The sequence below is a fragment of the Capra hircus genome, chromosome 1 (assembly GCF_001704415.2).
Source record: "Capra hircus breed San Clemente chromosome 1, ASM170441v1, whole genome shotgun sequence".
NCBI lineage: Eukaryota > Metazoa > Chordata > Mammalia > Artiodactyla > Bovidae > Capra > Capra hircus.
In genome coordinates this window covers 58,896,201-58,923,655 of record NC_030808.1, presented here as the reverse complement: position 1 = coordinate 58,923,655, position 27,455 = coordinate 58,896,201, and the positions used below count along the sequence as shown (strand labels likewise).

The window sequence follows — 27,455 nt, the reverse complement described above, 5'->3', positions numbered from 1 at the left end:
TCCAGAAGTCATTAGTGGAGACGAGAACAATATTCTCCAACAAGTCAGCTATGAAGAAATTGTCATAGTTTATCTCTGATTTGTGTTCTTATGAAAATAATGGTTTGAAAGATAAAACTACATTTCTCTGTCTTGATCTCTTTTTTTAACCAGATCTTTATGAGTAACACTAGGACTGATTTTTTTTTTCCCCTAACAAAAGTTGAATAACACTCAAAGGCTTTAAGTAGCCAAAGTCCATCTTTAGAAATAGCTTTTCTCTATAATGTACTGCCAATTTCTTATGTGTGTGTATTTTGACCTTCCTGATACCTCTGCTATGGGCTGCCTATTGATTGGTACATGTTAGTGCTTTGCTTATAAGAGTTGGGCAATAGTTCAGCGATCCAACCCAAATCTGGGCCATAGATAGAAAGGGCTCATCTTCTATTTAAGAAATGTGGCAAACTACATGAAATGGATTTGGTTCAGACAAGGTCTTTGGAACTGCTCATCTAATCTTGTGTGCTTGTATGGAATGGACACTTCTGCTGAGCTCCAAAGCTGAAAGGTAAATAGATAAGAAAGCCAGTAATTTGCCACCTCTGTTAGAGCTCTCCCTGAGTCTGTCATGAGATTTACATTCTTAATCATATGGAGCCCATTTTGGCCATTTAAAAGTATTTGCTCACCAATTCTCCTGATGTCTTAGAAGATAGTCCTGGGAATAATAACAGTGAAATCTTATATAATTTTTTGGTCTTTTTTCTAACTTTTTAAAAAATTGGGTATTGAATTTATATGCATATTCATAACAGGTTTATTAAATATTCAGCTAAAATGTCTTGGACATGAAAGAATTAATTGTTAGAATGTTTCGCTCTAGCTAATCATTATGTTAGAAACCATAGTAGATTCAAGTATATGTTTGCTCAATTCTGTTTGAGTAATTAATATACACTTGGCAAACTGAATCTATACATAAGCAGTCTATACACTATTTTGAATTTAGTTACAGACTTCTTGTGTCACACTGTCCTCTTCAAACCATAGAATGTATTTTATTCAACTGTGTTGTAATTCTGTACAATTCAGGGAATCAGCATGTTATGGGATTTTGTAGTAATATAGAGCAAAACGAGACTAGAGAGGCTATTGAATTCACCCTCCTGACTGGAAATAGAGCTGCTTTTATTCCATCTGAAACAGACGAGGATCTTTCCTATTTTTAAATAACCGTGAAGATAGAAATTTCATAACAGCTCTTAGCAATCTATTTGATTATTTACCACTTGTACATTTAAGATGTTCATCCTAAAGCCTTAAATTCTCCACTGGACAGTTTAATATCATTTTGCCCTAGGACAAAAATGCCTATCATTATCCTCTTTACAGCCCTTCTTAGAGTCAGAAAACTATGAAGATATACCTCAGCTCTTTCTTTTGTATGTCATATTATTCCAGTTTTTTTAAACATTTACTTTTGTTTTTATAGCTCTTTCTGTACATGAATGGAAAGGGGCAGTATTTTTAAAAGGTCTGTCATACATGATGCCCCTGAGAAAGGCACTGCATATTTTAATTTCACTGTGCTGATGTGGAAATAGCCACAGCTTTTTCATTATATGCTGATGGACAGAGCATTTGTGTTCATTTAACCTTGAGGTTGAAACTTGTTCCCAAAAAAGTAACTGACTCATAGCATTGGCTAGACCCAAGAATAAAGAGCATCAGTTTTCCTAATCTTAAAGGCTCATCTTGCCCCCACTCTGAAAACGCACTAAAATTAACTTTTCCTTGACCTTTTCTGCTGCAATTCCTTTACTGATTTAACAACTTTTTTCTATCATCTTTGTCTTATAAAATAAATAGACAGCTTTTATTCAACAAACATTGGAGGGTCCTGCTGTGTTTAGGACACTGTGCTAGGCTTGGGAGGTTCTAGTGTGAACTGTTAGCAAAGGCTCAGGGGCAGAGGTGTCCTGGGCATGTTCATGGAAAGCAAATAGTCTGTCACAGTGTGTAAGGAAGCAGTGGTGGGGAAAACAAGAGAGGTGGATTGGGGCTAGATCCAGATCATGAAAGATCTTGGATTGCTCTTAAACAAATAGTTGGTGGTAACAAAGACAGAAGTAACATTTTCCAATCTGTATTACGGAAAGCTCTTATCAAATCTTTAAAACACAGACTGTGCCCACATTGTCCTCTTGGTTTAGTATCTAACAGGCCATCGGGTAAAAGTACCTGCTTAATTTATATCTTTTTATATAAATTCTGTGTCATAATTTTTCCCTTTGTATTAAAAAATTCAAGGAAACCATTTGAGTAAAGACAGCCTTCTGTTCACACTGATCTGAATGGTTCTTCCTCCTGCTGTGCCCATATTTATTCCAAAGCCCTCTGTACACTAACATGTTACTTTCTGTGTTTATATATACCAAGGAGTCTGGAGAAGAGTTTGTCCTATAATAGGCACAACTTTTTTTACCAAATGGCATTAATGATGGGCTGTAAGCAGCATTATGACCAAGTGTTTCTACTTGATTGGGCCACATGATAACAATGCCAGATCTTTACAGCATCTCCTGTTTGCATGCATGCTAAGTTAGTTCAGTCATGTCCGACTCTTTGAGACGCTATGGACTATAGCCCGCCAGGCTCTTCTGACCATGGTGTTCTCCAGGCAAGAATACTGAAATGGGTTGCCTTGCCCTCCTCCAGGGGATCGTCCCTGACCCAGGGATTGAACCTGCATCTCTCACATCTCCTGCATTATCAGGCAGGTTCTTCACCCCTTAGTATCACTTGAGAAGCCCTTTCAGTGTCCCTTAAAGAATATTAATGTACTATATAATAAAAGGTCCTGGTATACCAATCCATTTGGAATCTATAAAGCTATAACTTCAGGAGTTTGAAATATGGAAGGAAAAGTTGTTTGGAGTCAGATTGTAAAGAGCTCCTAAATTGTCATCATGCCATCGAATTAGGTCTGTTTTAGGAGCTGTAAGAAATTGTCCTAAATATATTAAGCAAATTCAGTCCCTGACACTACCTCCCACCCTGCTCTGCCACCCCTCCCAGCCCTACTGATTTTACTTCATTTCTAATTCCTCAGGCTTTCTATCTGTAAGAAGCAGGAACACTCAAGGGGATTAGTGTGGGATGGGGTGGAGTCTCAAGTTATATCTCAGCAATGTCTCAGAATCAGAAATGGCCCCAAATCTAACTGCTGAACTTGAGTTTTTTATTTTTTAATTAATTTTATTAAAGGATAATTGCTTTACAGACTTTTGTTGTTTTCTGTCAAACCTCAACATGAATCAGCCATAGGTATACATATATCCACTCCCTTTTGAACCTCCCACCCATCTCCCTCCCCATCCCACCCCTCTAGGTTGATACAGAGTCCCTATTTCAGTTCCCTGAGCCATACAGCAAATTCCTGTTGGCTATTTTACATATGTAATGTAAGTTTCCATGTTATTCTTTTCATACATTTCACCCTCTCCTCCCCTCTCCCCATGTCCATAAGTCTGTTCCTATGTCTGTTTCTTCATTGCTGCCCTGTAAATAAATCCTTCAGTACCATTTTTCTAGATTCCGTATATATGCATCGCTCAATCGCTATATAGGCTGTCGTATATAGTCTCTTAGTTGTGTCCAACTCTTTGCGACCCCATGGACTGTAGACTATATACACTCAGTCGTGTATAGTCACTCAGTCATGTCTGACTCTTTGCAACCCCGTGGACTGTAGCCTACCAGGCTTCTCCATCCATGGGATTCTCCAGGCAAGAGTACTGGAGTGGGTTACCGTTTCCTTCTCCAGGTGATTGTCCCGACCCAGGGATCAAACCCGGGTCTCCCACCTTGGAGGCAGACGCTTTAACCTCTGAGCCACCAGGGAAGCCCATATATGTGTTAGAATGTGATATTTATCTTTCTCTTTCTGACTTACGTCACTCTGTATAATAGATTCTAGGTTCATCCACCTCATTAGAACTGACTCAAATGTGTTCTTTTTTAGGGCTGAGTAATACTCCATTGTGTATATGTACCACAACTTCTTTATCCATTAATCTGTCAATGGACATCTAGGTTGCTTCCATGTTCTAGCTATTGTAAATAGTGCTGCAGTGAACAATGGGATACATGTGAGGTTTCTATTTTTTAACATTTATGAATTTGGTTGCATTGGGTCTTAGTTGTGGCATGCAGAATCTTCATGGTGTCAGATCTTCCGCTTTGCCACAGTGACTCTCCAGTTGTGGTGCACAGGCATCAGTACTTGCGGCACGTGGGCTCTCTAGCTGTGGCACTTGGCTCCAGGATGTGTGGGCTCAGTAGCTGTGGCTCATGGGTTTAGCTGCTCTGCAGCATGTGGGAATCTTAGTTCCTGACCAGGGATCCAGCCTGCCCCTACACTGACAAGAAGATTCTTACCTACTGGACCACCAGGGAAGCCCCTGAACTTTAGCTTTTGAATTCTCTCTTTTTACTGATCGTTATTTCATCATCTAAATGTTGAAGGTAGGCATTATTCAGAATTATCATAGCGTTTTAAGGAATGGTAAAGCATCACTATGATATTCCTATTGTTCTTCTCAAGATGGTCTTGAAAAGCAGGCCCCCAAGATATGAATGACCATTTGTGGCATTTATAGTCAGTCTCCTTAAGACCAAGAAACTTGCAGGAGACCCCGGGGTACCTAATGGGAAATTGAGCATGCTTTGTATGCACATCTGAATAACCCTTCCACCTGACTTTAACTTGTAAATCTTTTGCCAGGTAGAAAATACAGAATTAAAAACCTCCAAATTCAGGGTGCATGAAATGTCATTAAATCTAGCATAAAATTTCTTGAATCTGTCAGATAAAGGAAATCATGTATCCAGAGTGAAGATGGAATATCAATTGACAGGAACCTATGAAGCTGGCACTTATTCTGAGAGACATATGAATCTAAAAATCCAATAATGCCTCTTCCTTTGAAAACACTGGAAGCCAGAAAGGTATTAGAAAAATCAATAAGGTAAAAATCTTCATCCTACTGTTTGGAATGACTCCCACATAAGAATTAATTAACACAATACTTCTAGAACATAAAAAGAATGTTAAAACGTTACCTCTACCCATAGTAAACAAAGATGTAAACCCACCTAAATACTAGAGAAAGTAGTTGGAAAAGAAAGATTGGAAGGATTAAAGGCATGTCCAAGAGGTCATTTCTGTCCTGTTGTCTCACCATTTACCCTATTCAGATAGAAGGATAAGTGCTGAACTTCAGTTCATCTGAATTCCTCAGCTCTGTCATCAGTGCTGTGACACATTCTAATTTTCTGATTCATTTGTGATGAATAAGTTCTCTCTTTTCTATTCACAATGCTAAAAGTAACCAGTTTTTGTAAGTGAGTTATGATTATTTCCCATTTTTTATTGTACTATTATTTTCCCTTAGCAAATTTCTCTCACTCTTTACCAACCAGTGTGAACCCCACTTGCAGAAAAGCCCCTGGACAGTGCCATTGCCTAACCTTGGAGTTAGTCAAGAGGAATGAGAGACTGACACCCTGGGCTCCTTTTCTAATCCAGCCAGTTACCTCAACTGGCAAGTGGCTCAGCTTCTGCCCATAAAAGAGGTGTAATATTAACCATAGCTTTCCCTTACCACCGTCCAATATGTAGAGTCCAAATCAAGCCAAATATGTCTCCTTCCAAAGGAGAAGCCTAAAGTAGCCTAACAAATTCCTGAATTAGTCCAGATGTCAAGGGCAAACATAAAGAGAGAAATACCTAGAGGTACGGGAACTTAGGATTTATAAATATATAGATTTCGGAACAGTACAAACATTAAATCCAAGAAACTGTCTGATTTAAGGTGAGTTTTCTAATTTCTCAAATCTCATTTTTTCTCTGGTAAAGTAGAAATGACAGTATATACTCTTTTGGTCAGGATTAAATGATACACTGTTAGAGCTGCTTTTTAAACTCTTCTAGGCAGGTGATCCTCAAGCTAAGGTGAGCATCCAATATTCGGGGTGCCTGATGCCTGAAACAGTGTGCCACAAATTAGGCTTTCAGCAAAGTCTCAGGTTTCATGCTAAAAATATGTACATATTCTGCTTTCCGCTCCTCAAGAAATCCTTGTTTGTTTCACCAAACTGGAAGTTCCATGGGGACAAGAACAGGGTCTGTTCTTTTTGTGTATAACTTTCAAGAAGTAGTTATGGGATAAATGAGTACACGTACAAATAAGATTTTGAATTACTTAGCCACAAGGACAACTGACTGTCTAAAGAGACAGCCACATCTTTATTATTTACTTTGTGGCTTTGCATACTCGTCAGACTGCTCCACTTCCCTGGGTCTGCCCATATTCAAACTGAAGAACATTTACTTAGGATACCTGAAACCATAGAAGGTCTTCAGTGAATAGTACCTCTTATTATCATTCCTTTGCTCATTATTTCCTCTACCTTATTGTTCCTAAGGCTCTATGGCCTTTCTCATAAAGAAGTGATCAAGGACTAGGAAAGAAGAGTCTGGAAGTCCTGTGAAGGAATCTGTGTGTCTCTAGCCACACACACTTACCCATGTAGTATGCTCCATTTTCATACATTTCATTTACTACTGGCTTTAACTTGATAGCAACTTGTTAAAACATCCTAGAAGTGATGACCAAGGGGACTGAAAGAACACTTTCTCCCCTCTCCCTTTAGGCCGAGGGTTACTAAACTGGAATTCTTAGAAGACCTCCTTGGAGTTTGGGAGACGCTTGAAACTTGGTATTTTTGAAGAATTTCTAGGAGGAGAGATTTTCATAGGGATCTGCATCACCTCCAAAAGTTGGGAATCACTGCCCTGGAACATTACATACACAGAAATCAGAATGGACTAATCTTTCAGTTACTATTAACTAAAAGTTAATAATACTTTTACTTCCATGGAGACTGATACTATATAGTAAATTCTACTCAGATATCACAAAACTAAAATCACACTTAACCCCTCTCCCTCTCTCTACTCTTGCCTCCCCTACTGTTTTAAGGTCCTGATTCATTTGCCCTTTACAGTTCTATACTCTTTGCTAGATATTTGTTCTTTGAACCCAGCGTGCTTAATGCAAATGATTTTAATCTTGTGCAAAACAACTGTAGATAATTCTTTGCGTTTCAGATGAAAACAATATACAGACATACAAAGTGAATATCACTTAGGCAGAAAGGGCACATATCAATAAAATAACAATTTGAGCTGAACAAAAATAAACCCATGCAGATTAATACATATTTTCAAAATTGCATAGCAGATTGTAATTCAATCGAGAAACGGGGGCCTTTTGACATTTATGAATGTTTATAAATTGTAGAAGAACTCTGAGATTAAATTTTTAGCCTTAATATTAAATTTGGGATAGATATTATTGATTTTCATTAATACATAAAGACAACAATTATATCCAATAAAATCTTTAATTTAACTTGGCTTTAATTTGTCTTAGACTGTGACATACACACTGTGAATTTTCTCTCCATCTTGGATTCCTGTCATTGACAGCCTGTGTGTCATTTGACATCCAGGAAAGATAGTTTTTCATTCCAGACCTTGGATATATTAGTCAATCTGGGTATAATTTACATCGATCTCTTTTGATCACATCAAAAATTTAATTTTGACTGATTAACTTTTATGAATAAATAGTCCTTGAAATTTAGAAAGTTGTATGCTTAGATATAAGAACATAAATACTGAGTATAGTTCAAAAAGAGCATAATTATTATTAAGACTTATTGGGTTTATAACATACAACAGAAAAATAAGCGAGCACACTGCACAGATTAACCACCAATCATATTTTTCTCCATTTTTTTCAAAGGTTGGGAAAGAAAGCAAGTTCAAAAATATTGGAGGAGCAGGCGGGAAGGAAGGAAAGGAGAAAAGAAGAGAAGAAAGGAAAAATACTTTAAAAGATGCACCAGTGCGATAGTCTAGGATACCAGCTTGTAGACGGGACTAGAATGTAGCAAAACTTAGAGTTTTAAAGTCTTTGAAGCTAGTTAGTCTATATATATATATAGACACACACATGTATATTTCAAGTTTGTGTATACTTTCAATGAATCATACATAAGTTAATTATCTTGCTTAAAATTTTCATTAAGCTCATCAATTTTGTGAAACAATTTAAAAGCATTGGAGACCCCCAACCTCTCTTTATGGTCCAAGCTGCAGATTTTCAACTTAACTCTTCTTGTCTAAAGAGATGAACACCATCCTTCACTCCTGCATGTTCATGGAACAGGGTTTCACCTAGTCCACAAAAAGAAAAATGTATTCTTTGGAGGAATCTCTACAGTGGTGCATTTGTCCAGAAAACTTGCTGAGAAGTGAAGCTCTAATTGCCAGTTTTCTGCTTTATCCTTATTCTATGCTAATTTATTTAATCAGGTCTTTCTACTTGATCTTTTTTAATACAGTTTGTTTCGCATTTTTCTGGAGGCCTTATGTGAAGTGGCTAAAACCATAGTGTCAGAGACACAAAAATTCAACCAGCATATTTTAAGTCCTTGACATATTTGAGTGGGGTGGGATAAGGAGACCTGCTTTGTCTTCTCAGCATCCTTGTTTGGTTTATTCTCTTGAATCTTCTATTACTTCAGTTTTATTTCTCTGTAAGAAAAGCTATCAAAACAATAGTGAGCAGGCCAGTCCATTAATCGCTTATTTGGCTTGTGTGTTGATGATTACAAACGAAAATTGTCAGACTTGAAATACAGAATGAGAAACTGTTAAGGTCAACTCCCCCAAAAACTGAAGTTGGTTTTTTTTTTCCGCCTTTTACATTTATTTATTTTTAATTGAAGGATAATTGCTTTACAATATTATGTTGGTTTCTGCCTATGTTGATTCATGTTGATGTATAGCAGAAAACTGAAGTTTTTATTATTAGAAATGCATTTTGGGGGACAGATGCTTTTGTTTAAAATCCTTTTGTCAGAGGGCACATTCCTAGCCTGGTGCTATGCAGCAGACAAGGCAGTAACTACTGTCAGTTAATGACTGACAGCACATGGAGGTTTTGAATTTATCCAAAGCATGAAACATACGAAGTCTACCCTTCAAAGAAACAAAGTCTATGAGTTTGATTCATCTTTGTCAAAATTAGCTAAGATTTGTCATGTACAACATAGTAAAGCTTTTACTTGTTCTCATGTGCTACCCAATAGCTATTTAAGCAACAATAAAAATGGTCTGTCTGTAAGGCAGCCACCAGCCACAGGTGGCTGTGGAGCACTAGGGATGTGACTAGTAGACCAAGGAACCAAACATTTACTTTTTTTTAAATTTTAAGTATTTTACATTTAAATAGGTAGATATGGCTAGTGGCTACTGTATTGAACAGCACAACTCTAGAAAATGTTCATATGATTCTGATCAGAATAAAGCTGACAAAGAAAGAGGTTACCACCCCTTCTACACTGATCAAACAGCAAGAGGCCACATCTTTGGACATTTTATGAGTCCTGAATCTTGGGCTCCAGGTGACAAAATGGGCTGTTACTGCTCATGCTTTAGGAGCAACAAGTCCTATCTAAACTTAATTTGCTTTCCTTCTCTCCACAATATCATTGGGTTTATTTTTAATTCCTTGTTTTGTCTTTGATTTTCAGTTCCTTGACCATCAGCCTGTGGCCTGCCCCTTCTCTTTGGGTAAGTAAAAATGGTTTCTTCACTTTTCAAAAAAAAAAAAAAGTGCCTGATTTGGGAAATTTGAGTCTTTATTGGCATGTTTTCCAGTTGAATTTGTTGTGGTTTCCAGGGCGTCTTCACTGTGTATTAGCTTCTTTCATGTTTGGAATCGATGCTCTTGGTGATAGTAGTAGTTGCCATCATGAGGGGGCTGAAAAGGCCAGCAGCCCAAGCCACTGGACTTGTATTATATAAAGACTGCCTTTGACTTGGCCACAGCTGCTGTTTGCAAAAGTCACTGCTCTTCTAGACTACAGCTTACATTCTTCAGTCAGATACCAGCAACAGTTGGGCTTTTGCTCTGCTGTCAATCAATGGGCAATTATTTATTCTTCAGTTATACACCATCTCTAGGTTCAGTAGTTTTCACTTCAACTTCTAGATCAGAGGTTTCATTTTTTGTACAAAATTTCTAATATCCTTTTACAGGAAGTATAAGACTGAAGTATAAAACTTCAGTCACTTAGGCTGAAATCCTGTGAAATTGTAAAGTCCAGGAAAAAAAGAGAGAAATCCAGGATTACATATGCTAGGAGGTTTATAGAAGGTACCATTCTCTTTTTAGAAAAGATGGAAAGTCATTTGGGGAAAAATAATAACTTGATTTCAGGTGAAAAGAGAGAATATTTATTATTTAAAGCCCAAATTAGGCTGCACTGAGTTGGTTTGGATAAATTTTACCTCGAGCTGCTTGAAAGAGATTCTGGGGCCATGAACCCAGATAATCAAAGGCACTGCGTATGGCACTACCCAAGTAATGTTACAGGTAGTAGCAGTCACCTCACGTGATAAATATTATCAGTGTCCTGCCAGCTGCTTCTCACTCCCTGGTGAACACTGTCCCCTATTCACAACATTCTATCTCGCTTCACTGACACCTTCGCACTGTGAGGTATTTCTTGTGTTGCAAGCATTTGCACAGGAAGGGAGTTCCCATGGCTCTTTCGCTTGTGTGTGGCTTCCACTCACATTCCTAGAAGCGAGTTGCAAATATATTTAGGGGAGCAATATCCTCCAAAGGATGCTAAGGCTAAAGTCTAAAGTGACAGTTATTTGACAGAGAAAGGAGATTGATTAAACTCCCCAAAGACTGGTGCTGTGTGTAATGCATTTATACAGCAGGGGTGGGTCCTCTCTGCCCCTGACAAGTCTTGTTATTCCTCATTCTCGGTGTTGATAGAGTGGGTCTGTCAGTGCTTTGGAGGGTGTCGGCATTCATGCTTGCGGTTACCACTTTACATCTCTCTGTCCCTACTCCAGTTACCTAGCACTGTGTATTTCTAGTCCTCTGACTGGCAAATCATTTTTGTTACAGTTCTTTTGTGTAAAAACAGTTCACATAATAGCTGCGTGTTAGACAAGGCATTAATCCTCACATCACCGGGGATGAGTCAGCACTGTGCACTCCTGCCCGCCCGGCTCAGCTATTATGACGTCAGCACTGGAGGGCAAGCTTCAGACACAAGCAGTTCAGGGGCCTGGAGACCTGGGTCATAGATTAGAAATCGAGGGGAGACCTTTGAGATAAAAAACATAATTGAAAGGCCCTGCCTGGCTCATAGGAAAATGTGAAACTGATTCTATACTACATCAACCATCAATCTGGCAGCTTCTAGAAAGATCCAAGTTTTAACCAGAGATGTGGCTGAGCAAATGACCTGGAATAGACTGAGAGCCCATCCATGTACCCACTAACCTTTTCCCACCTCCCAGGCCAGGTTTCATGCTTGCTTAGATTGTTTCAAATCCAGAGACTGCCTTTATTTCAAGGGTGACAGGGCCTGTGACAGTTCTGCTGACCTCATGTGCCCACAGACACAGGTGATGGCTCCGGAGGTGGTGCCCCAGGGGCCCGTCAGAAGGGGAAGAAAAGTTCCCTGGGGACAGGTGAAAACATTATCCTTTAGCACTTCTAGCTCCTAGTGCCACTGAATGGCCTTCTCCAGGCAGGTGCAACATTCTGCCTGTTCGAATTTTTTCTCCTTGTCACTGCCTTTAGTCCAAAGTCTTTGACATAGATTTCAATAGGAGCTGAATAGCTTCCAGACATTCCCCCGAAAGTGTTTCATCCCATTCATCTTTAGCAGAGCAGAAAGGAGCCCTCCATGACCTGACATGCTGCCTTGAAGTAGATAGCACAGACTCACCCTATTTGAGAACCGGGTTCTTAAAATGTAGAACTGTCCGCAGTTCAAACTCAGATGCATTCTCAGAAAGGACCTTTCCATATTGAAAACTAAATGTTGAAAAGCCTGAAAATTCACTGCCTACCTTCTCTGTTAACAAGACATTCCTCCATCACACCCTCAACCCCTCATTCTTCCTTTCACCCAGTGATAACCATCCAAAGTGCCTTACTACTGGGGTCTTCTGCCTTCATTGGATTGCTTGGAGGCTCCTATCCTACTTGTAGAAGTTAATACTACTGCTTAGCTTAGGTTTTGATGGATTATCACGTATGGCTCTTTATTCAGTTCTCAGTCAACAAACATTTATGGAAAACCAGTCACTATTCTCGGTTTTAAGAACTGCTAAATAAATAAGAAATGCTCCCCATTGTTAAAAATCTCAGCCTGATAGGGAGATACACATAAATAAAGGCCATGCCATGTGATGGCCACTGGAATGGAGGTGTATACAAGATGTAGCAAGGGAACGAAAAAGAAGCAGGAGCACCTACCTGCACAGGGAGGTGCCCAAGCGGAACCTAAAAGCCTGAAGAGTCAACTGTAGTTTACCAGGGAGGGGCAAACAACAGAAGATCATAATCAGAAAAAAAGAGCGCAAAGGAGGTGACATGCAGCAGGGAGATGACACACAGCAGGCAGGTTCCGAGTTCTCGGCTCAAGTTTCGTGACTGAAGGAGATCCTTTCAAAGGTGATGAGGCTGGCCAGTAAGCAGGAGGCAGATCATGGAAGGCTTTGTGTGCTGAGCAAGGAGTTTGGACTTGAAGTAACAGGCTTGGTGAGGCTTTGAAGAATTTTAAGTAGATTTATGTTTTAGGAAAAGAGCAGTCTGGTGACTGACGGAGAAAAGGGAGAGCAGGTCAAAGATGAAAACCAAGGGCTTCAACTGTGCAGTGGGGCTGGGAAAGGAGAGGAGAGGCCACTGGCTAGTGCTGCATAGACACTGGTGTTTGCCTAACGCCAGCCTGGCTTGGCCCCTTCTTGGATGAAGGCTCACATGTTGTGTGGGGCCAAATTTCAGGTGAAATGTTCCTTACAATCCCTTCACTGGAGACCTCAACTTGAACTGGGCCTACTGGTCTCCAGAAATATGTATCTCCTCCTCTCATAGTGGCCTTGGCAGGCCAAGAAGGAGGGGACATTGCCAGTCTGGCTTTTCTCTTCTTTCACCTGAAAATGAAACCAGTTCTTAATAAGATCCTCCTAACGTCAATCAAAGCCCCAGTTCCTATCATTTTCCCATGGCTGCCCTTTTCTGAGAAGAAGTTCCAAGCCATTGAACTGAATTGCAACTTATGCACAGCCGAGTGCTGAAACAATGCCGGATATTTGTTCCTTCCTTCTGAATTAGAGTTCACCGTAAGTGTGCTTTTCTCTTGTTCGCGCTGGGCTGCCAGGACAATTTAAAGGAGGTTTTCAGCGGCTTCTGTTGCATGTGCCATGCTCTCTTTAGCAAATGGGAAGATATGTGTGGGTGTGCATAAGTCTTCTCTGTATTACTTTCTGGAGAAATGTTTGCGGAGATGAACAAGATAAGGAGTAAGGGACCTATTGAAAGCCCAGGTCCCCTCAGTGACCTGAGTGCAGAACGTAGGCTGGTGATCAGATGGTCAATTATGTGTTTGTCAAAACACAGTGGGCTGCGTTCCAGACTGCCAGCTTTGGAGGCCCAGCTTCTGCCAACCAAATGTCATCTGGGAACATGCAGCACTGGGCACTGTGAAGGAGTTTGAAATAGACCATGCCACAGCCAACCTACTGCCAGTCTTATAGCACCAATATGGCATGCACAGCCGGGCCCCATGTTTCAGAGCTCAGGAATTCACTGTTCTAAATTCAAGAGGTCAGATGGGTTCATGTTTTCAAAGCCTATGTTCTCTGCTTTGAACATTGTGACTTGCTCCTCAGCGATTTCCAAGTGATTTTTTCCAGTCACATCTCTGTGGAAACCACTCTTTTTATGATGGTTATGAGAGCCTTGTAAATGTCCCAGAGGAGAGAAAAAAAACAAACTTGCTGCGACAATGACTATGAGATTCTGATAGAGGGATTCCAAGTCTTAGGAAATTACATGAAAGGTGCATAGCTTTTAAAATATCAGGAACCACCTTGGCAACTTATAAAAAGCAGAAGGGCTTTGCCTATTTTATAAAGTGATTTGCATATACCTGCATAAATAATGTCCCCACCTGTACTTTTATGCATTTAGGTTGAATAAATTAAATTCAGTGATCTTTAAAATATTCACTGTCTTTCATTGCTCAGATATCATTTTCAGGACCCTTCCTCCTCATGTTATTTTCCCTGTAGTAGTAGTGGCTATTTTTTTCTATCTTTGATTCAGAGAATCAAAACACACTGCAGACCAGTCTACCGCAGCCAGGAGCATTACCTCTCTCTGCTTCCATTCCCTTTAGCCTTTCTATCTATTAAACAATGCTTCCCATAAGCTTTTCATAAAGGAAATGGGGGAGTATATTACTAAAATGAAAACACAGCACAAGCTAGGATTCAGAGTCATGTTTAGTGGAGAGTTAAAACATAAACAAGCACATTGCCCTTGTGTGTTCTTAAGAAACTTAAAATTGAGTTACGAAAAGAAGCCATACTATTGAGTGTTCCATATGCGCATAAGATAATAACAATTCCAAAAGGAATGATACTCCAATAAGTACTATAGGATTTCATTCATGAAAGAAAACTTATGGGCTGGAAAACATCGTGTAAAATGCGATTTTTGTTGTTGTTCAGTTGCTAAGTGGTATCCAACTCTTTGTGACCCCATAGACTGCAGCACCCCAGGCTTCCCAATTAGCTAGTCTTCAAAAATGGCTTGAATGTAAAAAAGAAAAGAAAGAAAGGAAAAGTAAAGAAATGATATCCCGAGCAAAAGCATAAACCTAAGTGTAGGATTCTTTGAAGGGGTACAATAAAAAGCAGTTTTTCCCCACTCAAATTTTAAACCCATTGAAAAATAAAAAACTGATAGCTGGGGAGCCAAAATTTTTGCTAAAGTCTAGGTGGAAGGACAGAACTTAGTATGAGAGATAGAAGGGGCTCACTGACTGTCTTCCTCCCAAGGGAAAATCTGGATCTGCATAACAGTAATGATTTTCTAGGTCGCTGACTCCCACTAGTCTAAGCAGTCTAGAAAGGAGAAAAACTCAGAAACTTCAGTAGATAAGTCCCAGCCAACTGAGAAACAGGGACCAAGGGCTGCCTTACCAACAAGATGATTCTCCTCCATGGAAAAGTATTAGCATAAGGAATGAGGCAAGATATGTTTAGAAAACTTCTTTATGTAAACTGGGAACCCTAAGATCCACAAGCTGGGAAACAAGAGGAAGAAGTATTTTATGAAAATGGAAACCAGAGTCACGAGGTCAAATAAGGCTCTCAAATGCCTAAGGGGACATACCTGAGGTTGAAACCAGCTGTCATAGAATTATTGGAGTTCTAAACTGAGGGTTCCTTTTTAGACTCTTAAAAATTACCAGAATCAGAATCCCAGGAACAAGCAAGAAATGAAGACAATTAACTAAACCCAAGTTGGAAACAAAAACAAAAACTCATATCTTTTGTGAAACTAATGATAAAATTTGTTGAGTACTTGCCTTTCTTTGGGTACTAGACAAAATATTTTTAATGGTTATATGATTTAACCTTTTAAACTACTCTTATTAAGTATATAATGTTATAAAAATGAAATGGATATTTAGCATGTTTGAATAACTTTTTTCCAAGAATGCCTAGGAAGTAACAGAGACAGAACTTGAATCCAAGACTATCTGTCTTAAAATCCTTGGTGGAATTTCATTAAACACAAAGTGAATGTCTACTAAGTGCTGAAAACCTAATAGCAAAACACACAGAGCCTCTGCCCTGCTGGAGTTTACAATCTGGGGGATGGGAGAGAGACATTAATCAAATGGTCACACAAAAGAACTTATAACTGCAAGCTGTGCTTACTGCTGTGAAATAAAAGTGCCAGGTCCTCTACAAGCAATATAGGAGAGGGATCTAAGTGAGTCTGGAAGTACAGAAGACACTTCCCTGAGGAAGTGACTCTGAGCTGACCTCTGAGGTTGAGGAGATAATTCAGGGCCTGTAGATGTCAGGATCTCTGACGACATGTTAAGGACCTGCCTCAGGGCAATGGAAAAGCGCATTTAAGAATGAAAGTGGCATGATCAATTTTGTATTCTAAAAAGATCTTGCTACTCTTGTACATTTATCCCAAACAGATGGAAACATATCCACACAGATAACAAAGTTTATGGCAGTTTTACTCACAATAGCCCCAAACTGGAAACAACCCAGATGTCCTTCAATCAGTAAATGGTTAAACCATAGTATGACCAAACCATGGAACTGCTCAACACTTGGAAGCAGTGAACTCTTGATATGTATAACTTGGATTAATAACAGAGATGTTACACTGAGTGAAAAAGCCAATTTCCTTTATATAGCATTCTTATGATGACAAAATTATAAAATAGAGAGCAGAATAACAGTGATTAGGGAGTTAGGGAAGATGGGGCTGACTGTGGCTACAAAACTGTAGCCCGAAATAGTCTTAGGATGTAGCCGTCCCGTATTTTGACTGTGGTGGCCATCATGCAAATCTTACATAAGGACGCGATAGCACAGAGCAACGTGCACACACTTATATGAGTGTATGTAAAATGAGTGAAATCTGAATCAGGTGCATGGATTGTACCAATGTCAGTTTCCTGATTGTGATATTGTACTATAGTTTAAGATATTATATTGGGCCATTGTGAGAGAGGGGTAGAGGGCATACCAGACCTTTCTGTATTCTCTCTTACAATTACAAGATAAACTACCATAATCCGGAAATTAAAAAATTAAGCTAGGTTCATTGTGGTAAATGGCTTAGGAAGAGCAAAAGTAAGGAGACTATAGTAGTAAATAGACTTGTGTAGAGACGATGGGAATGGAAGCAAAATGAATGCGACTGAGAGAGAATTCAGAAATGAAATGTGCAATTTTGAAACAAATCTATGGATTGTATGTGGGAGATGAAGGAGAAAGAAGTGACGACTGGTTTTATGTTTGTTAAAAATATGAAGGATGGTGCCACTCAGGGTTCTATGAAAGACCAGAGGAGAACTGGGGTTAAGATCTGTTTTTGAGATGTCTAGTGTCAAATGCTTTCAATAGAGAGAAGTAATCATGTTGGGTGTGCAGATGAATATATACAACTGGAATTCAGAAGTAAAGTGAAGACAAAAGAAGCTGTTGGCATGGATGATGATTGCCTAGGGACAAGGTTAGATGGAGAAGAAGGCCCAAACTGGGACTTGAAGAACTCAATATTTAATCACCTGGAAGGGAAAAATGAGGCTGTGAATATCCTCAGAAGGAATAGCTAAGGGATAGTAGGAAAATCAGAAAACATTGACACAGAAGCCAAAAAAAGAAAGTGTTTCAAAGAGAGTGGTCAATAGTGACCCCTGAGAAGTCAAGTAAGTTAAGGATTGAAAAATATATCACTTAATATATTAGTCTGGAGGTTGTTGTTGACTTTAGCAAAAGGTGGCTTGTTGAAGAGGTAGAAGCATTAACTTATTTGTTAAAGGATGAGGAAAGCATAAGAAGTGAAGAAACAGAGCAAATGTGGGTAAGTCTTGGACATATTACCTTAAAGGAAAAGAAAATGAGCTGGTATAATATCTTAGGAATGTGGGCGGGTGGGGTGAGGTGAAAAGAAGTTTCTGGAAGGGAATGGAGATTTTAGCATTTTTATACGCTTAGAAAAATACAGTAGAGAGGAGAGATTCAGTGTGTAGGAGCGATAATAGGATAGGATGACCGTTGAAGGGATGGTTCCTGGTATGGACAGAGACACGGGGTCCTGAGCACAAGTAGAAGGATAGACGGAGGAACATCTCTCCCATAGTTACAAGAAAGAAGAAGGAAGGGTAGAGATAGATGCAAGCTGTGTGTAGGCTTGGTACTGAGAGGCCGAGAGGTGTCCCAAATGGTCGCTCCTAGGGAGCAAGGTGCTGCCAAGAATAAGTGAGGAGGAGATTTGAGGAAAGTAGAAGTTTAAAATAGTTCTTGGGACAAATAGGATGGCAGGTTGACCAGAAGAACACAGTGGGATTCTCCTTGTGCAGAAGGCCTAGGTGAGTCTGGTGGGTTTTTATAGTGCCTATTCTGTCTTGTGTGACTTTCTCCAGAAGTTCAATGACCAAGGTGGAAACTTAGAGAAGATGTGCCTTTTAGTTCAAATTAGGGTGGAATTTTACATAATAAGCATGAAAAGATATTATGGGTTTTAGTTTCTTTTTGATCCAATCTGAGGCCAGAATGAAAAGGCAGTAAAGGGGCTCTGTTCAATCCTCTAAGCCTCTGGTGAGCATCTACATTGCACAAAGCACTGTGTTTCGTATAGAAAAAACAGTCTAGTTTAGTTTAAAGGCTAATATCTAGTCCAAAAGGCCAAGAACAGGTGATTAGATAACCTTTGCCAAAAGACACAGAAATCCACGCCGCTACTTTTTCTGCCTTCTCCTTCCTCCCATTCTGGCATTACCTAGTTATATTCTTGCTTTCTCACTCAATATCTACTCTCTGCCCTATTGACAAGCCTCTAATATACAACATACATATGTAAGTGACAATTCTGATTTCTTCCATCATCATTTTGCTAACACATGATCATTTAGGAACAATTAGGTCATCTACTTGAAGTGTGGTATTGGTCCTGGGTGAATTTTCTCTGAATTTTAAGAGCTTCCATCTAACTGTACATAGACTGTTAATTAATTAATTAATTAATTTTCTTGGGAAAAGAGATGGAGTGAGGAAGAGTGGGTAGGTAAGAGAGGAGACGGATAAAAAGGGAAAGAAAGCTAATGATCTATAGAAGACCTGGTATAGCAGCTCACCCTTGTTACTCTAGGGAACTCTCACTTTAAATGAATGGATGAGCCTCCATTGCTAATGGTGTCCTATGCCAGCAGGCTCCAAAATAGCTTCCAGACCTGGAGACGTTTCAGAGTACTAAAGATTAACTAAACTTCAGCTTCTAGTAGCATAAAACAAGATATAAAAAAGACCTGAAGAATGTGTAAATTCCTAATTGCCAATAGCACTAGGATTCCCCATTCAGATTTATTCTGTTATAAAGTGGTGGCTTGCAAAGAGGTGGTGGCAATGACAGCTTTCCTTTATTTGAACACATTCCATTCTACTAGATTTCCTTTAGGAAATGACATTAAGACCATTTGACTCAAAACTCAACTGTAGATACATCTGGGATAAAATTTGCCAGCTGTTGAGCAACACAGCTGTATTTTTTTTTAATAGTTAACTTCTTTCATGATTCTATAATTCACACTTATTGTAAAATATTAAGAAAGTATGGAGAAAATATTCACAATCCCACTAAACATAAAAAGTGATTATTAACAATTTTTTAGATCACCTTCTAGTCTTTTCTCTGAATTTAACATGATTGAGCATATACTGTATGTATAAGGCTGTATTCTATTGTTTACTAAATATTATGTAAGCCCTTCTCAGTGTAATTGCATACTGCCACCAAAATGTCTGAATAGTTTCCTATCATATAAAACTCCCGGAATTTTCCTAACAATGCCCTAGGTATAGATATTTGGGTTATTTCCAGTATGTGAGCTTTTATACTTTGAAGTCTTTTAAGATGTAATGCGTCACCTGAATTGTCAAACTTGGAGGAAACTTGAGGAAGGCAGTGATGCCATCCATCAAGAGAATGGTCAGGCAATAGTGTCACCCTATTCAGAGAGTTACTAATTGCTAATGACTATGAAACTCATGTTTGAATTTTTAAGTAGTTGTTACAGAATTTATCTAAGCTTTTTTCCCTAAAATTCAAATTCTATTTTTTTTCTTTGCTTCTAAAGTATACATTTAGTTTGGTTTGCATTTGTTATAGTAATGATGTAAAAGAAAAAAATCCATTCAAAATCTCACCACCCAGAGAGTTAACACTTTGGGGAATATATTTCCAAAAATATCTACTTATCTGTCTGTTTTTCTTTGTCTTTCTCTTTTCAAAATAAAAGGAAAATCTGCTGGCTGTTTTGCAATCTGCTTTTTTACTCATTGTAACAGGCATTTTCCATGATAATAAATATAGATCCACATTATCTTTTTGACAGCCACATTGTACTCCAGTAGAGGGTAATTTATTGAATAAGTCACTTACTGATGGACATTTAGGATATTTGGAAATTTTTTCTAACTAAACAATGCTACAGTAACCATCTCTATACATATATGCATTTTTTTTTAATTCACTTGCCTGATAATTTCCTTAGGGTAAATTTCTAGTAGTGGAACTGCCAAAGTAAAATTTATCTGCTGCTTAAGTGTCCTCCAGCAAAATTGTGTCAACGTATATCCCCTGCTGCTACTGCTGCTTTGTCGCTTCAGTCAAGTCCAACTCTGTGCAGCCCTATGGACTGTAACCTGCCAGGCTCCTCTGTCCATGGGATTCTCCAGGCAAGAGTACTGGAGTGGGCTGTCATGCTCTCTTCCAGACCCAGGGATCAAACCCAGGCCTCCTGCATTGCAAGGCAGATTCTTTACTGCTAAGCCACTAGGGAAAGCCATGTATACCCCTACCAGCAAAGAAAGAGTCTGCCCATTTCTCTGCATCTTCACTAATTCTGTAATTGTCAATTGTACTTTTTGCCATGTAAGTGAATGTTTTTAAGTTGGGGTACAAGATGCTTTTTCCAAGCATACAATCCCATCTGAAAACTTAAAAGAATATTACATTTTATTACATGAAGATAGAAATCACTATGATGAACAGTATTAAAAAAAAAAAAACCTGGGGAAATACTGTGACATATCCCTAATATTTTAAAAGTAGATGTGATCAACAATGAAAAGGTGAATAGTACAGTAAAAACGTGCAAAGGGCAAATGAGCAGCCTCACAAGCATTTTGTTGTTCAGTCTCACCCTTTGCTGCAAAGGCAGTGCCCCCTCTTGTCCTGTGAGGTCGCCTCTAGCACTGTTTTCTGTGGTCTGCTGGCACCCCCCATCCTCACCGCTCTCCCAGGGAAAGTTGTGGGGAGAGAAGCACCACTCGGGAGACCAGCAGAGTTTCTGGGTGAGGGACAGTCAGTACTTCCCCTGGTTTCATACGTGTTTATTTGACATCGCCATTCCCCCAAAGGGACAGGCTAATTGTTCACTCATATGAATGTGAAAGTGATCATCTGAGCTCTGCCATCAGACTCCAGAATCAGTAAATTATTGGGAAGGGAAAAATACACACTAGCAACACTGCCTGATCTGTGTCTCCAGGGCAGAATTGACACTATTCTTCTACCAGATGTAGATAGAGATTTCTGGATGTTCTCATAAATAAAGTGCTAGAGGCCATGTCATCAGTGTCCTCTACCTTTCCCTCTCTCTGACTCCCTTGTGTATTACTACATACTTAATGAAATGGAATATTTTTCAGCAACTTCAGGGAAAGTGAAAGACGCTAAGAGGCAGAAATGCCACACTGACAGCATCCGCCCCTGCCCTTCCCAGCACAAACTCACAAGAGCATCTTCCCTGTGTTTTGGGATAGTGAGCATCTGGCTCCCGGCATGTGTACCCCAAGTCTCTCTGAGGGGCAGGAGTTGTGCAGCACTGTTCTGAGTGGTAATTGGAGCATGCCTTCAGCACAAAAAGTTCATTTGCAGATGATAAGGGATGCCATGTGCTCTGGGGCATTTTTTCTACGTCTTTAAAGAAAAACCATGTCCAGAAGTCATCTGCAGTTCCTTAAATCCTTAGGCAGTGTCCAGAAGGGAAGTAGAAAAGAAACCATCATGTTCAAGATTGTACAGACGCTCCTTTAGGCCACTTACAAGCTGAGGCAAGTGGTAGGAACCAGGCCTAGTAAATAACTCCTCTACCTGAGTAGTGAAACTGCCCAAGAAGTGGGAGCACGTGACTGCCGGCTAGGTTTCAGTGATGCCCCTGGAGCAGTTAAAGGCTGGCACTGCATACTGTAGGCTCAGAGTGCCGAATGTTTAACTTTCTTATTGATGCCCTTAGAAAACGTCACATGTTATACCCCAGCCTCTATAACACGGCCTATACTCAGAGGCCAAGCAGGATCCAATAATGATGATTGGTGTTGTGTTGTTTATTAGCATGAGTCTTCCCTCCATTCTTTCTCACCCTTTTCTTCGCCAAACATCATTGCTGATTGAAAGCTGGGCAGTGGTGTATGCGTAGGATATACATTATATAGATGTTTGGTACAAATGGCCTTTCCCAATGGCTCAGTGGTAAAGAATCTGCTTGCAGTGCATGAGACATGGGTTTGATCCCTGGGTAGATCCCCTGCAGGAGGGCACTCCAGTATTCTTGCCTGAAAAATCCCATAGACAGAGGAGCCTAGCAGTCTACAGTCCAAAGGGTAGCAGAGTCTGTCTGACACAACCAAGCCACTGAGTCCAACAACAACAATGGTACATATACCACCTACTTAGTCAAAGAGTCTTTCTACTTTCTTGTAGAAGAGGTATTTGTAGTGATAAAATTAAGGGTTTTTTTCCCTTTCATTAGATTCTTTCTGCATTCTTTCTGTAGTTTCTGTTTCTCATTTCTTCTAATGTGAGGTTATTGAAGATAAATCAGAAATATCTTATTTCAGAGAATCATTTCCAGATATTTATTTAGAATGGCCACCTTAACCTCTCACACTTTTAGTAAGCTAAAACTGATTCCACTTTTAGTTCCCCCCTGGAAATTTCTAGACTTTTGGTACCTGGGAAGTAATTATCACTTCTAATTTAAAGTTAATCCTATATTTTGAATGCGAGAAGCATGTGTTTCATGAGAGAAATTGAGCAAAAATTACACCTAAATCCTCTAGCAATGTCCTTCATTCTGGTCCTTATAAGTTAGTCAAGGGTGCATAAGAGAAGTAGTAGGAAGTCTCTGATTAGAATCATTTTCTGGGATTTTTTTCCCCCTCCTTTTTCCATCATCATTAAACTCGAATAGTACTACACTGGTTCTTCACAAGAGATTCTGCATGCTCCTCTACCACTTTTTCTTTATTTTATTGAAGCCTAATTGATTTACAATGTTGTGTTAATTTTTGTGTGTAGCAAAGTGACCTACATATATATATATATATATATATATAGAAGCCTAATTGATTTACAATGTTGTGTTAATTTTTTTGTGTAGCAAAGTGACTTAAATATATATATAATTTTTTAATTTTTAAAAATTCTGTGAAAGCAGTAATAAACATGGTGGAAAAAAATTAACATGAAGATGCAAAAGAGGACCTCAAAAATCACAAAATGTTGGGAAGGAGAGTAAGAAAATGTAGATTTTTTTTCCCTAGAATGTGTTCGGGCCTATATGACTACCAGTCTACCAGTTTTAATAATACCACTTTTTCAATGAAGATTAGAAAGAATCTTAATACTGTTTAGTTTTCCCAAAATATATGAAGTATCTGTTGAAAAGGTGTCTATAACAATCTATCTATCTCTATTTATTTATTTATATATAATACAAAGGGTCAATTTCTTGGTCATCTTATCACCAGTCATGAACATCTCCTATCTATAATCTGTACAGAGGTCAGCCACCTCACAGTAGGCTGTGTGTTCACCACTCCACTCCAACTCTCTAATATATTTAGAGAGACAAATTTCAGAAATGTACACTAACATTCAGAAAACTACTTCAGAGATCTGAATCTTGGAGCAGGAATCCAAGAGAAATCTTACTGGTCACAATTATTGGGAATTTCCCCCTTTTCCCCAGACAATGAAGAACTATAGTGAAAACACTTTAAAGACTACCTTTTGAGTGATTTTGGTGTTGGATTCTGATTTATTCTATTTTAGAAAATGAGGGACTATGTTTAAATTCCAAATAAATGCTTTTACCTAATAAGATATGAATGTACAATTTTTGACTGTTGTGATACAATGATCGTTCATAAAGTCCAGTGTCTAATAATCATTTCCTCTTTAGCAATGACCAAGAGATAGAGGCCTTTTTTAAAGGGTAGATCAGAGTTTTACGGGTACTTCCCAAGGGGACAGAGTTGAAATAAGGAGGGATGTAATTAGAAGCCAGAAAAACAAGGGAGAGCTGGGTGCACATTAACAGTGCCAGCAACTCTAAAACAAGTTAGGCTTTAGTCAAGATGTAATCAAAAACATGTACTCTAGATATTCATCCATTTCTAGGATTGAGCAGGGTTTAATTTCCTCTCATCTCTTAGCAAAAAATAACTTGATCTAAGAAGAAAGATTTCTCCACACCACAGTCAGATTATTTCCTGGGACCGGTACACCCTTGCAGACCACACTGACTTGTGGACCAGCCTGAGGATCCAGGGAAAACAGACAGAGTGACCCAGAGGGACAGAGTCAGGGCCAGCTGTGGACTGGAGTCTATGCCATCTTCCAAAAGTGACCCCAAATTCAGTCTTTTATTTCCTTTCTCAACAACAGTCATTAGAAAACCTAAAGATCAAAGGTGCTTTTCAGGCCTGAGCTATTGATGTGCTTGTAGGGATTATTTCTAGGTCAGCTGCAGCTACCTTTTGCTGTGGCTGGACGCTCAAAGCAATCCCGAACAGGAACACATGAGCACACAGTCTATTGGTATGGGCTTTTCTCCTGCCTATTAGATGCATTACAAATTTGCTTTTAATGGGGCCTCTCTGCATTCAACAGGAATATTTCTGGAGCTCTCCTGGCTCCCACAACATTTGCTGGGTGCACGCTTAATATGTTTTAGCTTTACTGCCTGAAGATGGAATCAGGGACATCTACCTGCTCATGACAGTGCTTTGGCTCTTGCAGTTGCAGAACTTAATATATGTATCAGTAATGAAAATCTTAATTAAGAAAGCTGCATCATTGTCCATGAACACTCATTTTTCTCCCCCTGCAAAGCCCTTTGTGTATTTCAGTATATACCTGGTCCAGACAGACAGAGCCCTCGAAGAGCTTGTCTGGCAGATCTTCTCTTGATTATTAACAGCTAGCGAATGACAAAGTCTCGCGTTCCTTTTGTCTTGAAACTGAGGCTTGGAACAGCACAGCACACAATGTACTGTAGGATTTGTTTGTGTTTTTTTAAACTTGCTTTTATTACGTTGGTGGGTTTAAAAATCCGACAGTGTTGATCAAAACTAATTTAGGTAACTTAGAGTTGCCAAAACACTAGCAGATGCATATTTACACATATACTCTCAGAGAAATGTAATTTTCCATATAGAAACAATGCACAAACATAAGAAGGGACAATTTTAAGCTGTTTGCCCATGTTTCTGGCGCCTTTGCCCTCCGTGCTTGAAGCCTGCCAAGTCCCAACTTCCACAACCTTAGCAGTTCCTTCTTTCTCTGCATCAATATCCACATGCCAGCTGTCATTTGTGCAAAGTAACATGCTTTGGAAGATGGAATCACTTTAGGCAGGCAACTGACCATACCCATAAAAAAACTGAGTTATTGAGATCTTTTGAAAAAGGTGGCCTATAATTATGTTTATGAAACAATATCCGACTGTAATACTTTAATCATTCCCAAATCATAGTTCCCAAAATAAAGTTAATTCATTTGAAATTCTCTTAAAAGCCTCAAAACATTTTGCTCTTAAAATGTAGCAACTCCGCAACCTTGAATTAGGACCTACTTGATGAAGAGAGAGAGAGAGAGACTCATGTCTCCTCCACCTGTGTGTATCATCAGTCCCCTGCATTTTCTAAGTCCGTGGTCTACAGTGTTAACCATTTCCTGGAAGAGCCATGCAAGTAATTGAATTGGGCTCCAGCTTTGTACTTCCATAATGCTTTCTACTGGAATGGAAGGACACGGCCATCTAAAGAGGGTCTGGTAATAAATATTTAGAACTTGTCTTCTTATTGTACATATACTGCCCTCAACAAGAAAAAAGCAGACACACTGTCTCTGGAGATACTAGTATGATAATCTTTATTTACTTTGCTTCTTAGAACTTCACATGCTTTAGCACATTTATTTTCAAAACAACTACAAAATAGGTAACAGTCAGCTTTCTGCATATCTGTAGCATGGAAAATTTGTGTAAATAGCCTCTATGTATCACATATATATGAGGAAGACCTTATTATGCAAAAGTTATTTTCAAATATACTTATGTTAAGCCTCATGGCTGCATTCAACATTTTAAATTAGGATTAAATATGTAAAGTAAATAAAATAGACTGATGTTTTACCATAAGAGGTTAGGAGAAAAGCTATCAGAACTCTTAGGTGCTAGATGGGAAGCACTATGAACAAGTTGTTTTACTCTGGAAGATTCTCCTTTTTGAGAATTATCTGGCCAACCCTGCCATAAATTCTAAAGAAACTGTGAAGTAACTGGCCTAGAAACAGGCCAGTTGCAGGTATATAACGTAAGGCATATAGCAGACTGTCAATAAATGTTTGGAGAATGAATAAATTATGAATGAATGAGGGAAAAGTAAATTTTGTTGGCATTTCAAAGACTAAACCAGAGATCAGTTACTTTTCTTAATCTTGGAAAGTACTTGATTAGAAATTTGAAGTGTGCTGAATTTCTCATCCTTGATATTCAACTTTCTAAGCAATAGAATACTCTATAGAGAGGAGAGGGATAGGGGAGCAGGGGGAAGGATGGATTAGGAATTTGAGATTAATAGATGCAAACTATTATATACAGAATGGATAAAAAACAATGTCCTTTTGTATAGCACAGGGAACTATTCTATATCCTGTGATAAACCACAATAGAAAAGAATGTGTGTATATATATATGTACCACCCCACTCCAGTACTCTTGCCTGGAAAATCTCATGGATGGAGGAGCCTGGTGGGCTACAGTCCATGGGGTCGCTAAGAGTCAGACACGACTGAGCGACTTCACTTTTCACTCTCATGCATTGGAGAAGGAAATGGAAACCCACTCCAGTGTTCTTGCCTGGAGAATCCCAGGGACGGGGGAGCCTGGTGGGCTGCTGTCTATGGGGTCGCACAGAGTCGAACACGACTGAAGTGACTTAGCAGCAGCATACATGTGTATATATATGTTACTGAATCACTTTGCTATGCAGTAGAAATTAACACATTGTAAATCAACTTCAATAAAATATCTTTTAAAATACAATAGAATTATGAAGAATCCTAAGGTTTAAAATGTGGGTAGATTGGTTACCTTCTGTCTCTGGAACCCTGTGTGTGTGTGTGTGTGTGTGTGTGTGTGTGTGTGTGTCTGTGTAGTACCTGTGTGTGTACATGTATTTCCATTCATGTATGTAAACAATCACTGGATCACAATGTAAAATGAACTTACTGTGAGTCTTGAGTAAAAATGTTTGGAAAAAACAGGTAGATCAAGATAATATATTTTTCTATTCAGCATACCTTCAATGTGCTTATAACTGAAGAGTGACTAGACCCATTGATAGACAATGAAGCCTGGCGTGCTGCAGTCCATGGGGTCGCAAAGAGCCGGACACGACTGAGCAA

At 39.1% G+C, this 27,455-nt stretch overlaps 1 protein-coding gene across 13 annotated transcripts in view; it reads left to right on the top strand.

Moving 5' to 3' along the window:
• ZBTB20 (zinc finger and BTB domain containing 20) overlaps positions 1–27,455 on the top strand; it is an 848,072-nt gene that overhangs the window by 661,220 nt on the left and 159,397 nt on the right. For all 13 annotated transcript variants that reach the window (XM_018040121.1, XM_018039867.1, XM_018040637.1 and 10 more), the window contains one exon: positions 9,652–9,691. The gene's annotated coding sequence lies outside the window, so the exon portion shown is untranslated. The remainder of the gene's footprint in view (positions 1–9,651; positions 9,692–27,455) is intronic.